This window comes from Enhydra lutris, unplaced genomic scaffold, assembly GCF_002288905.1.
Source record: "Enhydra lutris kenyoni isolate GAN:26980312 unplaced genomic scaffold, ASM228890v2 scaffoldscaffold2, whole genome shotgun sequence".
In the NCBI taxonomy this organism is placed as follows: Eukaryota; Metazoa; Chordata; class Mammalia; order Carnivora; family Mustelidae; genus Enhydra; species Enhydra lutris.
This window is the reverse complement of record NW_019154086.1, coordinates 59,897,005-59,913,940: the sequence shown is the minus strand read 5'-3', so window position 1 is coordinate 59,913,940 and position 16,936 is coordinate 59,897,005. Positions and strand designations below refer to the sequence as shown.

Here is a 16,936-nt window from a genome sequence, read left to right as displayed (position 1 = left end):
TGGGAAGAAAGGAGTTCCCAGGAGATGGATGTATCCTAGTGGACAGTCCTCGTTGGGGATGTTGTTGGAGCTTCTAATGAGATGGTGGCTAGAAAGACCATCTAATGCTTACACTAGTGCTCACGGGTTTTATTATCAAATCCATTAGTGTAAAACCATCGTCCACTTAGAGACCTAATTTTATGGTATGATCCTTAAGTGACTCCTTGGTGACTCCCCCTCTTTCTCTCTCCTAAGACAGAAAGCTTGCAGAACTAGCTGTCCAGGACCTTAGTATAGCTAAGCCCAGCTCTGCTACTAGTTGTATAACATTGAAGGAATCATTTAGCCTTTCCCTGCTTCCATTTTTTTCATCTTCAAAAACAAAGTCCCTTTCTTTGTTTCACCTAGCTCATGTGGATACTAGTGAGTATGCCGGGCTATCTCAGACGAGCTTTAGAAAATTAAAATGATACACAGGTACAACCTATGATGACTATAATATAAGTTCTGTTCACTAGATACCTGGGATACCCAGCATTTCCTTGCACCTCTCTCATCTCTATATTCTATCTGATCCTTCCTAGAATTTATAGGCTTTTAGTTTGTTTTTCCTTTCTTTTGTTCCTCTGTTTTGCAAATCTTCGTTGAGTTACATGTTAGGCAATGTACAAGTTCTTATGCTAGCCACTGTTGGAAAATAAAATGAAGGAGATAACATTTCTTCAGGTGTTTCTTTGCTGTACACACAAATAATGTAATAAAGGGAAGGGATTTGAATGCCTTAAGAGTAATACAGATAAAATGCTATAGATCACAAGAGTGGGGAATTCCAAGATGCTTTGCCAAAAGTCACTCTAGGAAAGCTGGATAATCTTTCTTTCTTTTAAGATATTATTTATTTATTTGCTTGAGAGAGGTAGAACATGGGGTTGTGGGGAGCAGAGAGGAGCAGAGGAGAAGGGCGAAGGGCGGAAAGAATCTCAAGCTGACCCCAGGCGGAGCTTGGAGCCCAGCTCGGATTTCGATCCTACCACCCTTGAGATCATGACCTAAGCCAAGACCAAGAGTCTTGAGGCCCAAAAAACTGAGCCACTCAGGCCCCTCTAATCTTTCTTTCTTATTTCCAACTCTGCTGGGATCTAGTGGAAGCTGGTTCTCTTTAGAATTATGAATACTTGCATTGGTGCTAAAAAAGTGATTTGACTGTCCAAATTCCAATTTTTGGTTCCTTGGACTTGGCCTTGAGGAGAGAGGTATGATTTGCTCTCTCTCTCTCTTTTTTTTTCAATAGAGGGGGAACAAAAGGGAAGCTCAGCAAGGTCATAATACAAGGCAAAAGTTGTTATGTAAGGCCGACCCTCATCAAAGTAACTATCTAGAGTTTCCATGGGTAAAACAAGGCTTGTTTCAAAGAAGGATTTATTAAAAGTTTGCCTTTTTAAGGTGCTTAATAATGGCCACTCAGTGGGATGTTTGCTTTAACCTGGGATCTCTCTGACATCCCTTTTATGGGCAGAGATGCTGGAGTTGGTAGGATATAGGCTAAAGGGAAATCATAAACCCTGGGTGAGTTAGTTGCAACAAGTTCCATGAATTCCATTTGATACGCTGGTTAAGTCTTAGAAAACTTTCTGCAAAGTAGGTGTCATTGGTTTATATGTGAGGAAAATAAATAAAATTAATATCTATTGAGTGTTCAGTAGGTTCCAGGCTTCAGTATTCTATATAGATGATTTCATTTACGGTCAGTCATATTATTCTTATTTTACAAAAAAGAAAGCTGAGTTTTAGAATGACTAAGGAATTTTTCCAAGGTTACACAGCTAGGAAGTCGTGAAATCAGGATTTGAATTAGGATTGTATAAAGAAGTAGTAAATAGATAAGAAAATAAATGTTATTTATAGATATTTAAATAAAATATAAAGTTATAGGTATATGTTTACACACACATTTAAATTTATTGTCCCCAAACTATTTTTTTTTAATTTAAAGATTTTTATTTTATTTATTTGACAGAGAGAGAGATCACAAGTAGGCAGAGAGGCAGGCAGAAGGAGAGGGGGAAGCAGGCTCCCTGCTGAGCAGAGAGCCCAATGCGATGCGGGGCTCCATCCCAGGACCCTGAGATCATGACCTGAGCCGAAGGCAGAGGCTTAACCCACTGAGCACCCAGGTGCCCCCCCAAAACTATTTTGTAATAAAGGACTCATATAAAATAAAATTAAGAAAATGGACAAGTCAAGGCCATGAGAAGGAAGAATGTGCTAACCTTATGAACTTTGATCATCAATTGTGAAAACAGGAAAGGAAAAACGAAGAGCCTTTATTTTTTAAATTTTTCCTAAACTCTTTTAAATGCCATTTTACCTATACAGCAAACAGTTGTTTTTATTTTCATAACCCTACATTATGAAGGTTAAATGAAGTCTATGAAAGCTATGGTTTTTCTTGATCACATTTTGAATTTTTGAGCATCATTGTCTTTAAAATTTCTTGATATTTATTCTTAAATGAGATGATAAAAATCTAAAAAGTACTTCCCAAATGGTAAAATGCTACATTATGTTCAATTCTATGCCTCTTTTACTTAGGGGTGAGGCCTTATCTACCATACAGGAGGCTGGCATTCCATTCTATTGCTTCTCCTAGGAGCAGGCAAGTTTCCTTTTCCAGAATCTGGCATGCACCAGGGTCTAGCATAAAAATCCCTCTCAATAAAGGATTTGCAAAAGAATATTGAATGATGACATTTACTACCACATGATGCGCCTAATACATCACCAATATATAAAATACATTTTAAAAAATGTGTCATTCTCCCAAAATAAAGGCTCTGTGGACTTACCCGTTTCCTAGAATCAGTAATGTGTTGTAGTGAGACATTTCTGGGCACTTCTTTATGCTCTCTTGCATCAGTCCTGGTCAGCAATCTGCCCTTTCAGAGGTCTCCAAACTTGAATGCAAAACGCTGGGCATGTGCTAAGACTGTATCACAGGAGTGTGGGAAGAAAATATTAAAACTCTTACTTAATTTTATTTTTACTTCATGCTTTTTCATTTTGTTTCTGTGAGGATATGCTTTGTAATAATAACTATTATATCTGTGTAGTGGTGTACTTTAAAAACACATATGGGGGCCCTGGGTAGTGCAAGTGGTTAAGCCACCAGCTCTTGGTTTGGGCTCAGGTCATGATCTCAGTGTCCTGGGATCAAGTCCCATGTTGGGCTCCATGCCCAGAAGGGAGTCTGCTTAAGATTCTTGCTCCCTCTCCCTCTCCCACTTCTCCCAGCCACCGCACATGCTCTCTCTAAAATAAACAATTGAAAAAATCTCACAAACATAAATAAACATACATATGTGTATATGTATGCATATACATACATATATATACTGAGTATATATGCTTGAACATTTTACTGATAACAATGTGTGATCTAAAAGTTTGAAAAGTGTATCTCTAAATAGTTCTGCTAAGCTAAGCATAATTCAGCAAAAACAAAAACCAAAACCAAAAAACTCTGCTACCATAAAGAAATAAAGGATGTTTTCCTATGGCTGGGGCTGGGGGTTAGGAGTATGTTGGTTTTTTACATTTTTCATAGCATAAATAAACTACCAAACAATCATAACACTTAAATTAGCAGTTAAGTATAGCAACTTGTGTTGATTTTTTCCCCCTTTTTTTTTCAGAAAAAAATTTGTTGATTTTTTTCCCTTTTGTTTTTCAGAAAACATTTTTCAGAAAAAATGCACAGTGAAAACCTGAGAAAGTTTTTCTGATCTTTCCTCCATTTGCCTCTTATCCCTGAAGTTTGTCATTTGGAAGGAAGGCCTGGCAAATTACTCAAAACCCATGCTGGGTGTTGAGTTCCAAGTTTAAGTTCCTTCTACATTGCAATTCTATGTAATATCGAGGAAGTTAAATAATTTGTCCCTGTCTCATTTCTCTGATGGGTAAAATAGAGATAATAATACTTAGGGCCTCCCTCATTATGGTGCAATATGGACAAAGAACACTTTGTTCCATCTTTTAAATACATGCAAAGTGTTATTAATATAACTTTTAATATTGTCAGTTTAAAATGCTGTGATTTTACATACTTTTTTAAGTTATTTTCTTTTAAAAAATAAATGAAATATCACATTTCTAAATACCACTATTTGTTTTCTAAATTTCGCAAGCTTTAGTTTTCTCTGTATCTGTTTTTCTTTGCCACTCTTACACACACACATATATGCACACTCACTTGATAACTTTATGGATGTGAGAGAAAAACCTTAAGATTGCATCAAGGAAATAAGAGGGATTTGAAATAAATTCTCTTCAGTTTTCCTTTAAGTTTTAAAGCTATGCATCTAGGCCATAAAATCATAGTGTTTATTTAATCTTCAAAATGTTTGTGTTTAAGAATAATTCACAGACTTTTAAATTCAGATGGAACCTTAAGAATACATCTAGGCTCTATGATAATGCCTGGCACATAGTAGATGTTGAATAAACATTTAATGAAGGAAAACTGGGGGAAGTTTCTTATTTTAATCTTAAAAAAAAAAAAAAAAAGGAAAAAATAACCCCAAACCAAGTCTGAGCATTAAAGAGGGTAAATTAGTTGCTCAAGATTGTTCAGCTAGTTTAAACATGGGGTCTAGAATTTATTCCTCTTAACTTCTAGCTTTGGTTTTTTCCCCCCTAGCAGTCTGTTGACTTGTTTATATAGGACTGCCAAATATAATCTGCCAAAGGTGCATCATAGAAAAAAAAATCGGAAAGTACAGCCTTCGCGTTCACCATCTCCAAAAGTCACTCAACATGTGATGTTCACATATGTTGTGAAATATGTAAAGTAAATACCATACATAATATGGAAAATATAAATCTCATATATATTGACTCAAAAGGTCTATTTTTAAGGAAAAGTATCAGTAGCCAAGCTTCCACGACTTATTCTACCTTATAGCACTATTTGTATGCCCACGCAGGTGATTTGCGGTCCTCCGACCAGCTGAAAGTAGATAGGTTATTTCAGCAAAACGTTTATCTTTGTTTCTGTGTATTGTTGTATTGATTTTTCTGAATTTACCTAGGAACGAGGCGTTAACAACCTCAATGCATTACAGCCCTAATAAACTTATCTTGCACTATTCTGGCCTATGTGATAGCTAACCCATTGACAAAAGAAATCCCAGCTGCCAAAATCCTTTCTTGGTCACTTGTTAGCCAGGTCAGGCTGTAAAATCATAACACAATGCACGCCTCTTCCATGGGGCACCACACGGCAGCGATTAAAAAAAAAAAAAAAAACCCTCACTTCCATATCCAGTGGAGTTGTAGTTTATTACTATAACCCTCCCAAGTCAAAAGGACACCAGTTTCAAGCCAGGCAACTTGGTGCAGACAGGGTTTTTCCTCCGTACCCCACTCTGCTGGGCCTCCCTACCTGTCCTCTCCTACTGTCTACAGGTCCCGAACATTAGAAAATAGAAAATGTGATGATCTTTGTGTGTCTCTGTAAAATGTGTGTATGTGTGCGTGTGTTTGGGTGTAACGGGCCTTCTGTTTGGCCGCGCCGCCTGTCCGTCAGGCCGCGGGCCAATGGCAGGCTGCCTTATATAAAATGAGTGTTTTCAGTCTCTCCGGGTTGCATGTACTGTATGTGGAGCAGTGTACAGTGAAGCGGAGGCAGAGCGGCACCGCGAGCTCCTCTCGACTTTCCCATAGAGGAACCCTGACTGGCCGCTGAGGGCGAGCCACACACACGCCCTCGCGCCCGGCGAGCCCGCGAGGTAAGCGCCCCCCATCCCCAGCCCTTCCTGGGCGCTCTCCCCGCACTTTCTGTTTTCCTACTCACTTGCGAGCCGCCGGGCTGCAGCCCCAAGGACTCCGCGGCAGGAGCAGCGGCGGCGGCGGCGGCAGCCGGTAGGGTGGACTTGAGGAAGACGGAGGGAACCCCGAGCGTCCGGAGCCGCCGCTGGCCGCTCGGCTCCCCGGGCACTTTCCCCCTCCGCCAAAACTTTGGGTCGGGAGAGGTCGGGGGCGAGGGTCGCGGCGGCCGCGCCGGCGGGGGGCGGGGGGCGCGGAGGCAGTGCCCTGCGGGCGGGAGGCTGGGGGCCGGGCTGGGGAGTAGTAGGCCAGCCGGTGCCAGGCTGCGTTTGCAACCAGCACCTCTCGGCACACAGGCAGCGCCGCCCGAGAGGGGCACGGGAGCCGGGGCGCGGGCAGGAGCAGCCCGAGGAAAACAACAACAGAGCCAGCCCTCACGCTGGCGGGCGGCTCGTGGCCGCCCGGGGAGCCCCAAACTTCATCTCGGCGAAAGTACGTGGATCCCAGCCTGGTCTCGGCTGCCGGGGAGGTGGGGCCTGGGGAGCTGGGGCAGGGGAGGAAGGTACGGGGAGGCAGCCCTCGGTGGATTTATTGAACGTTTCGTGTGCGTCGGTGACCGGGAACAGCAGCCCAGTTGCTCGTTCATCTGGAGAGTTGGGATTTGGGTGTTCCGGCCCCGCAGATCGGTGCCCTCTCACCCCCCACCCCTAACCAAATGCGCGGCGAGTAGAGAAAGTGCTGTTTTAGTGCCAGAGTAGCCGGGAGGAAGAATAGGGGGAGAGGGGGAAGAGGGCGAGGGAGAAGGGGAGAGAGAAGAGGGAGGGAAAGCGGTGGGGGGGGGGGGAGAGAAGAGAGAGAGAGGGAGAGAGGAGAGAACGAGAGAACGGGAGGGAAGAGAGGAGGGGGAAGAGGAGGAGGGAGGCTGTGTCAGGATTTTGCTTGAATGTGGGATTATGTTGTGTCAATAAGTTTAAGGTGGAGAGAGCGAGGCTGGGGGTGGTGGTGGAGGGGAGGAGGAAGGCCTTGGCTGTTTAAAGTCTTATTTCTGAAGGTAAGTTATGGCATTGCATGGTCGCGATGACAGAAAACTTGCAGATCCTTTATCCGGGGATGGGGTCGATGCCTCTAGAAAGAGCTCCCCAGCCCTCTTAAGCCACACTCGTGTTACACTGTTATTTGCTGCGATCCGGGTCGCTAGTAAATTACAGAAATCAGACTCGAGGTTTCTTTTCCTCCTCCACCTCGTCTCGCTCGCTCACCCTCAGAAATTTATTATTATTTTTTAAAATTTCTTGGTATTGTATGAAACTTAACGTAACTGAGACCAAACCCGAGCCCTGTAATTCACAAGGACCCTAAATCCAAGAATCTGGAACACGTTTACGTGTGAAATATCCGCGATCATTTCTGCTAAATGAGGAAGGTAAAACGAAACGATGCAAAAAGCTAAGACACAACATGTACGACAGAGGGGGGGGGGAGAGGGAGAGACGGAGAGAGAAGCTATTTTTTGCTTTCCTTTCTGTAGAAAGGAAAATAAAGCGTGCATTCCCCTTCCCTCCCGGTGTGTAGGGTCTAGTCAATATTTTAACTGTCTGAGGACAAATTAGTCCAGGTGGATCTTGTTGAAAAGTTTTCGCGAGGTGGGGTGGAGGTGGGGGCGGTACGAAGGGGAAGGTGGGTGGAGGTTGTGGGGGATGGGGACGGAGCGAGCTCTGCCACTGCTAATGGTCATTGGCCTGGGGCTTTGAAACCATTGCCTGTCCTGCTAATGACACGTCCAGTTCTCCTCTCCAGGCCGCCGACGCCGGGCTGCCCGAGACTGGGGTACTTTACCCACGCGGGGAGGGGCCTTTTTCGCCATCCCCTGGGGTTGCCCACTCGCGGCGTGGGGGCCCCACGCGCGCCCCCTCTCCTGCGCGCCGCCGCCACCTCTGCTCGCGCGACTTTTGTAGCCAGCCCGCGGCGAGGGGGCGCGGGGGTCCCCGGCGCGGACGTCCCCGCGCGGCCACCCTGTGCCGGGCCCCACGCGCGCCGCGCCGCGCGGTCCAGGCTCGGAATGGCAGCGCCCGGCCGGGCGGCGGTGCCTCCCCGGGGGGCAGCGGAGGCAGCGGCGGTGGCGGCGGGATCTTCGCCGGGGCCCGCGGGAGGAGGAGGAGGAGGAGAGGGAGGAGAAGGAGGGGAAGGAGGAGGAAGAGGAGGAGAGGGAGGCGTTTTCTGCCCAGACCGCCGCCAGTTCGAGCGGGCACGGGGACGGGGACACCCCACTCGTTGCTCCTCCGTTATGGAAAGGTGTTTAGCAGACTTTTACGCCCCGAGTGTGGGATTTGTACTTCATTTTTCTCTCCCCCCTCTTCCCCAAAGCAAGATGGACTCTATTCCCTTTCTCTTTCTCCCTGTGCCTCTGCCTCTGTCTTGTCAGCCTTTAAGATCGACATTTTGTACTAAGATGCAAACTTGATGGTGACCAGCAACAAAGGCGGGGTGGGATCCCTCGCTCCCTTCCTCCCTCTCGGTTTCCTAGCTCCCTCCACCCCGACCTCGGAGACCTGGTGGCCCTGCACTTGCCGCGGGGGGCTCTGGCGAATGTGTTTCCCGGCTCGGTTCCGATCTCCAATCTGGGGATTGTGATTGGGGCCGGGTGTTTGGGCGACGGCTCTGGCCGCCCCAGGTCTGCAGGGCTGAGGTCTGCGCTACCTGGACCGGCTGCCGTCGCCGTGCTACCTCCGGCCGGCTCCAGGGCACCGTGAAGGCTCGGGCTGCCTATCGATTGCTATGATTTGGCTACTAGTTTATTTGTCCTGGGGGCGGCGATCACTTGGTGCAAGTTGATGAATGATCGCGGTGTGGATTTTGGGTTTGCAGAAAAGGATCAACTTTCAACTTTGTACATACGGGGAGTAGGGAGTGAGGGTGCTGGGGACACCCTGGAATGCCAGCTGGGCAACCCTCAGCCTCTGCTCTCTGAATACAGGGAGCTTCTTTGCTTTTATTGCTTCACAGTTTGCGCGTGGGGGTGGGAAGTAGAGAGAGGGGAGGGATTGGTGGGGAGCTGGACTCCTGGGTTTTGAGGACCTTCCTTCATAGGTGTTGCCGGAGTGGGGGCTCTATTGTAAAGCTCTACCATACTGATGATGTACCTTTATTTGATACTTTATAGGTCACTATCATATGACAAAGGCTTTGCCGCAGTTCATCTTCCTCCCCCTGTACTTTCCATTTGCCTTCCTGGGTAAGTATGCAAACTCTTTCTACAGGGAAGCTAGATGGCTATTAGTAACGGCCTAAGGGTCCTTACTGTTCACAGGAAAAGATGCCTTATTGGGGTTACAGCACCCCAGAAATCTTGTCTTACTGAGTTTCCTACAGAAGTCAGTTTATGATTCTGAGTATTTAGAATTCAATTGCTGTTATTATTATTTGAAGGTAGTTTAAATGTTTATTTCACGTATATCTGCCAAGTGTCATTTGAAAACTTACTTTCAGATAGTCATTTTAATTGATAATGAAATTTTACAGAGTCAAGGCCTAGGAAATTTAATACCAGATAATATTGTGGAACGATTGTAGCCTATCAGTGGAGAGAATTATTAAAAACCCAAGGAAGCATTGTGCAGAATGCCTCTCTAATTATAGTGACTGACATTTGCTTACTCTTCCTTAGGTGCTCTGTCTTGGGTAACTTGTGCTCTTTGTGACAGTTATTTTTGTGGTGGAGAAGGGTAGACTGGACAGTGTTGTAAATCCAGTATTTAGTGGACCAGCTTGATATAAAAAGCAAATAACTATTTCCAAGTTAATCATAATTTCCTTCAAGATTTATGTGTTTGGAGAAATTGGGTATATTTTAATAGCCATTATATGCAATAAACAGTGATTCTGAAATCACTTAAGTGCCTTTTTCACATGTATGTCCCCAAATGGAAAAATTGGTGAAATAATATGTGGGACAGCAAGTGCCTGAAAAGTTAGTTTTTGAGAAGTGATGGTCTAGGTGAGAGTTGATAGAACTTTTGAAAGCAGCAGGGTGAGCCCAAATTGCAGAAAACCAGCTTACAATTTGCCCCCCTTCATTGTAAGGAACACCTCAGATATTTCAGGGTGCTAAGTTAAGAAAACTACTTGTACTAAACGTGTAAATCAGTTGTGGTACTTGAGAATATTAACCATAGTGAAGATGGAGTTTGTATTTGTGAATGAAAATAGACTTGAACTCCGTTTTCCATAAAAGAAAAAGGAAAGAGATTTTAATCTGTTCTGTCGTCTGACTTGCTGGGATATTATATATTATACATGTTACTAAAAGGTTTTCTTAGTATTGATAGCAACTGAGGACCAGGCCTTTTTCTGGTAGTTTCCTTATAGTGGCAAAGCATACTTTGACATTGCCGAGAACCTTAGGTGATTTTAAGTTCTGTGTCCAACATCTTTCATGGAAAGTAAATACCACATTATTTTAGATAGGAGAACTTTTTTTTTTTTTAAAGATTTTATTTTATTTGAGAGACAGTAAGAGAGAGCATGAGCGAGGAGAAGGTCAGAGGGAGAAGCAGACTCCCCATGGAGCTGGGAGCCGGATGTGGGAATCGATCCCGGGACTCCGGAATCATGATCTGAGCTGAAGGCAGTCATCCAACCAACTGAGCCACCCAGGCGTCCCTTAGGAGAACTTTTTAATATGTCACATACATAATAATCTGATTAGAACAGTCAGAAAGAGATATAAGATGAATTTAGTGCACACCAAAATATGTGGATTTCAGTGTCTTTAGATTTTTTTTTTTTTTAAGGCTTGTTTGTAAGAGAAGTTTTTCATTTTTGAACATATGGCGAGAGTATTCAAAATGCATTCCTGATTTACTAAAGAACACCACATTTATACATGTGAGGCACATTATTTTGTTCACTAGAGCAAACTTTTAATGTTAGTTCTTTCCCCATGGAAATATATTTGACCAATTCACAATTTAAAATGGGAATCAGTAATTTCCAGAATAAAAGCAATCTGATGAGCTCTTGCATTTCTTTGAGATATCAAACAACTGGTTCATTAAAACAATATTTTCAAGAACAGTCTTGGTCTTTGAAGTTAGAGTAGTTTTTGTAGTGTAAAACTTGTAGTAGTGATCTAAAAGAAGTCACCCTGACAGTGAATTACCAGTTATTTGCATCTAAAACATATTTATTTGATTTGAAGCTTAATTATCAAAATAAGAATTTAGATAGAGGTTTTGCTTCTATCTTGCCAAGAGTTTCCAAACTTCCCATTTTATTATTCTGCATATCTCTATTAAGTTCTGAAACTGAAGTCTTAATTTGCATTTCACATTTAATGCTAGCTGTTGAAAAGAGGAGGTTCATAGATGTGTTTCCTACTCAGTGCTACATTTTTTGGAGCTACTGTGGCCGGTTTAGAGAATCTTCTGCTAGAGACTTAAATATTTACAAAAATTTGCAATTTTGACACCTCCCCCCTTTTTAAAAAATTCATCTTGATCTTCCTATCTAACTTTCAAAAAAAAGTTCTGGATTTAGGAGTTTGTGAGATAGCTCTGCCTTAAACATACATATAGGTCTGCTTACAACATGAAAAGTATATGCCACCTTTGACCTTATAGATCTATCTTTATACTTAATCCATTGAAATAGGAGATTTGTTTAGATATTGAATTGAGAACACAGCTTTGAGTAGAAGCTAGGCTGAACACGTAATTATGGTTTGCTTATGCTGTAAGTAACTATGTAATTGATAAGGCTTTTTGTATGTAGTTTAAAAAAGAAGGTGTAAAGTCATATTTTTCAGTAAAATGACAAACATCATTTCTAATTAATCATCATCAGTCAAAATATTAAAAGTTTACATTTTCCTGCATTTCATAGAGCATGGGTAAAGCAAGGGCCATATTTTTAATTATATCTTACCAGGAATATCAACTACTTTTATATTAGGAATCTTTTATAGAAGTAATAAAGACTTCACAGTTCGACCCTACTAAAAAAAACTTTTTGAAAATAGCCTGGCTGTTCATGCTGTACTAACGGAAATCCTTGAAATTATTGGTGTCTTATAAAAGTGCAGAAATGTTTAAAATTGTGATATTTAAATGTTCTAAGTTACTAAATTTAGGCAATTAATTGTGGCATATTGCATCACCACCAGTGTGGGATACCTGTATTTTGAGACTTAATCTTAAGCAGTGCTTAACTTAAGAAGGAGACACTTTTCTTGAATTTGTAGTTCGAAGTCCACCTTGTCTTTTAACATTTCACCACTAAGAGCACCTTTTAAAATAGGCCTGAGTGATAGCTTCTTTATATTTTTAGTCAACTTCCTTCCTCTCACTATGAAATGAAAACAGACCCGAATTACAAAAACATTGTAATTTCACTGCTTGGTTTTTATCACATGCCTCAGGTAAATTGGATACAGGTGGTCCTCAGGCCATCCTTTGAGAAACACTGCTCTGAAGGTAGTAAGGACTAAGGCTAAAGATTGAATGAGGGTCTTCCAGCTAGAAGACTTGGTGACTGTAATTCAGTCAGTGGGTTTGTACTACCTCGAGGGCAGTTATCACAGACTGTGTTGAATTATAGAGATTTCTGTATATTAAGTTATACCTGAGGAAAGCACTTTTTGAGTACATCTTCTCTCAACATTCATCTTTGTTCATATTATCCCTTAGAAGGCAATTACAGTTTCTTGAAATACTAGCACATCATTTTAAAACTGTAAAGATACATACAGAAAATCCTCATGTATTAATGGAGATTGTTTTCATTTTTTTTCCTTTCAAAGAAAAAGATGAGATGAGAACTGGAATAAGTACTAGTTGCAAAATGGAAATGCAAAAGCAGACAAGCCAATAGTGAATTCTATCTAAAAGTATATATAGAGGGGCGCCTGGGTTGGCTTAGTCGTTAAGTGTCTGCCTTCTGCTCTGGTCATGATCCCAGGGTCCTGGGATCGAGCCCCACATTGGGCTCTGCTCCTCAGATCTTTAAAAAATAAATAAATAAAAGTGTATATAAGTACAAAGAAGATGAAAGACTAAGGGAATGAAAGACTTAAAGGCTTGAATATAGACCAGGAAGCATTGAACACACCTAGCAATATATAAACTTAGTTAAGTTAAGAGATGTGAGTTAGTTCAAAGATCCAGATAGTGAAATAACTACAGCTTATGAGGAGGTTGTGTAGAGTACAAAGTAAAAAATAAGAATGAGTTGGAGTTTCTGAAATCTTAGGAAAATAAATACTGTAAACTGTTGATTGAGTAATTAAACCAATAGTTAAACATGGCGCTCAGGGGAAAAGATCAGGGGATAAAACGGAAGTTCTTGGAATGGAATGCTGAGATCCAAAAATGGACATTGAATGTTGGTTTTTTTTTGTAAAGGGAATAATTACATGAAACATGGATAACTTATTTATTATAAAGGAGAGATAAGAACGAGGATAAAAATTGTTTAAAGCAGCTGTATTAAATGTTTCTGACTGAGATGTATGGTAATGCCTTTTGTATCCCAATCCATATATAAAAACTGAAAAGTTTGTCTGAAACAGTACTAAGAGTAGTGCCCTCTGGTATTTTTCTATTCCTATCTATCTTTATAAATCTAATGTATTCCAAACTATTTTATTAAAAAAGAACACAGTGTTATTCACTAAATTGATCTTAGGACTTAGAGTTTGAAAAACACCAACCTGGAGGACTTGTTAAAAGTGGAGCCCCCCAGGGATGCCTGGCTGGCTCAGTTGGTACAGCGTGTGACTCTTGATCTCAGGGTGGTAGGTTTGAGCCCCACGTTGGGTGTAGAGATTACTTAAAAATAAAATTTAAAAGAGTGAAGGTCTCCAGGTCCCACATCCAGATAAGCTGATTCAGTGTGACTGAGGTGGGGCCCAGGAATCTGTGTTTTACCTGGTGCTTCATTGGTTCTGAAGCAGGCGCAAGGTACTGTGACACACTTTGAGAAACTCTGCTGTAGGGGACAGATAGTAAAAGAGTGAATAGGAGTCTTGCACTGGATGTGGGGTTCACGTTCTTTGACAAGGTCTCTTCCAGCTTCAGCATTCTGAGGCTGTATTTCAGTCAGCATGTTGGCAATTACCTCAGTATGACAAGAGCCCTTGTCACCCTCTGTTGAGAGTAGCAGGTGTAGTACAAGGAACAGAGGCTTAGAAGCCAAAGATCCCTGGATTCCAGTACCATTGCCCCTCTTGCTTACTGACTGAGGGACTTGAAGCATGTCACTTCAAAATAAACTTACTTCGTTATGTGCAAAAAGGTGTATTAATATTTACTGTGCAACAGAATGAGAATTACACAAGACGGTGCTGTCTGTAATGACCCTTAACCATATCTATGTTCTTACAGTTCTGTCTCATCTCATTCCAAGTCCCAGTAAGTTTGAAATTTTTTGAAGCTGTGCCTTTTAATTTTTTTTAAACATTTTTTTTTTTTTAATACTCTACCCCCATCCCCATCGTGGGGCTCAAACTCATGATCCCAAGATCAAGAATTGCATGTTCTGCTAGCCCTGTGCCTTTTAATTTTTGTTTCCTCTACAGTGCAGTTGGCCCTTGAATAACACAGGGGTTGGGGTCCCAACCCCACCCATGCAGTCAAAAATCTTCGTAGAACTTCTGACTCCCCAAGAACTCAACTACTAATAACCTACTGTTGACTGCAAGTCTTACTGATAATGTAAACAGCCACATATTTTGTGTGTTATATGTATTGTAAACTGTGTTACAATAAAGTAAGGTAGAGAAAAGAAAATGTTATTGGAAAAATCATAAGAAAGAGAAAATACATTTTAGTGTAGTACTGTAAATATCCATGTGTAAGGGGACTGGCACAGTTCCATGTTGTTCGTGGGCTGACTATAATTCTGAACCCTGGTATCATGAAACATAGGTGCACTTTTAACCGAATGTGAGGTGTTAGGTAAGCACTTTATTGGTGACAAAGGAAATAGGTAGAATAAGCAGGATAAGAGATGGAAGGATAAAAGTGATAAATAACTGAGGCATGTCATAGTTAAGTATGGTGCCCCTTCAGATTTGGGGAATGATTTCTGTACTTCTTTAAACAGACAGTATAGGAAAGGAGAATAGCTGTTTTCATATTTCAGTTGGCACTGGGCATTCTCTCCGGTGGCTTTGGTCCATCTTGGAATGTCTTAGAGCATCTGTTCTCAGACTTTGTTCTGCTAAGACACACACGGAACTGATGTTTACATAGAGGGCGTTATAATTTCCCTGATTATAGACATAGATGAATTATGTGGTGAGTTTATAGGTAGTTCACAGTGTGATAAAGCCACTTCTTTCCCTATCAAGAAAATATATCAGAGTATAAGTGAGAGTGATGCTATCATAATGAAAATTTTGAATACACCCATGTGTAAACATGTAAAATTCTTCATAAACTGTGGTACTTTGTTGGTAAGTAATTACTTGGGAATACCTCATGACCAATTAAAATTTACCCTTGTGTCAAGGCATGAAGATTGAGAAGCGTTACATCCGCAGTTCGTAACAAATTACATGGCACAGAATAGCCACTTAAATAAAAAAGAGGGACAAGCTAAGGAGGAGATGAATGGGAAATACAGCAAATCCCTGAAATCTCAAACAATGTGAAAACCAAAAGCTAGGGAAAATGCAACATGTGTTCAAATGCAAAGGAAGTACATAAGACTGTAAGTATCAGGGTTCTCAGACATTCCTGTTTTACTCAAATACTCCTTGCTTCTAACACAGACATTTATTTTTAAGTAGTCTCAACATTTATTTAGTTCATTGGAATAAACTAAAGTCAGTTAACTTGTGTTTCCTCTTTTTTTGAAAGATTTTGTTTATTTATTAGAGGGAGCCCGCACACGTAATCGAGCGGGCAGGAGCTGGGATGGGGGGGAGTTGGGAGGGGCAGAGGGAGAGGGAGAACCAGACTTCCTGCTGAGCAGGGAGCCAAACCTGGGACTCCACCTGGGGCTCTCCCAGGACCTTGAGTTCATGACCTGAGCCCAAGGCAAACACTTAACCAACTGAGCCACCCAGGCGCCCCACAATTTTTAAGGTTATATTTGCCAGGAACATCTTTTTTTACTTGGCTAAATTTTAATTTACCTTTTTCATCTCCAGTAAATTAATAAGCTCTGTATATTTTGAAAATGTCTTTATGCTTTGATGAGTAGTGGTATTGGATTTACATTCCTAACCCTTTATCTTAAAAATCTCTGAAAAACTGGGGCACCTGGGTGGCTCAGTTGTTAAGCATCTGCCTTCAGCCCAGGTCATGATCCCAGTGTCCTGGGATCGAGCCCCATATCGGGCTCCCTGTTTGGCGGGGAGTCTGCTTCTCCCTCTCCCTCTGCATATATGCCCTCTCTGTCTCTCTCTCTCTGATAAATAAATAAAATCTTAAAAAAAAAAAAAAAAAAAAAAAAGAAGAGAGTACTTCTAAAAAAAAAAAAAATCTCTGAAAAACTAAGTTTTGTTGCCTTTTTTTTTTCCTCCAAAAGTCTGGCATCAAAGTTCATTTGATGGCAGAACCTGACCCAAACTGTCATGAGCTTGTTTAAAGTAGTTTTAAAGCCCACTTGGAGAGAATATTCACATATTTTGCTGTAGAGATAGTAATATATGAGGCTATGAGGTGCTATCCTAGATCTTGTTAGGAATGTTACGTAATATATGCTGTATGTTCCCTCTGACCTCTAAGACTCACAAAAATCTGAAGCATACCTGGACCTAAGGGTTTCAGATAAGGGACTGTGATCCTGTTGTATTAACTTTCTTAGTCCACACAGTGAAATTGTCTGGTATTTCTACCCATTTAACTTGGTGAGTATCGTTTTGCTGATTTTGATCACTGATCATCTGAATATGTTGAGTTCCTTTCAAGCTGGTGAATCACGTAAGATATCCTAACAAGGTATCTTACTATTATGTATTAATTCAAGCTGTCTTTTGAAACCCCGTGGCTTCAGTTATGAGGGTAGGATGCATCAGGGGTTAATAAAGTCAGGTAAGCAAAATGGTAGCTAATTGTATTGAGAATACAATTGTAAAATTGTATCTCCTAAGTTGAGCAGTGAAAGGTTCCTAGGTAAGGAAAGATTA

At 41.7% G+C, this 16,936-nt stretch overlaps 1 protein-coding gene across 5 annotated transcripts in view; it reads left to right on the top strand.

Annotated features, from left to right (window-relative positions):
- The first annotated feature begins 6,263 nt into the window (after positions 1 to 6,263).
- The window catches only part of LOC111147612 (BBX, HMG-box containing), a 278,763-nt gene continuing 268,090 nt past the window's right edge, over positions 6,264 to 16,936 (top strand). For all 5 annotated transcript variants that reach the window (XM_022503790.1, XM_022503808.1, XM_022503800.1 and 2 more), the window contains exons 1-2: positions 6,264 to 6,297; positions 8,966 to 9,037. The gene's annotated coding sequence lies outside the window, so the exon portion shown is untranslated. The remainder of the gene's footprint in view (positions 6,298 to 8,965; positions 9,038 to 16,936) is intronic.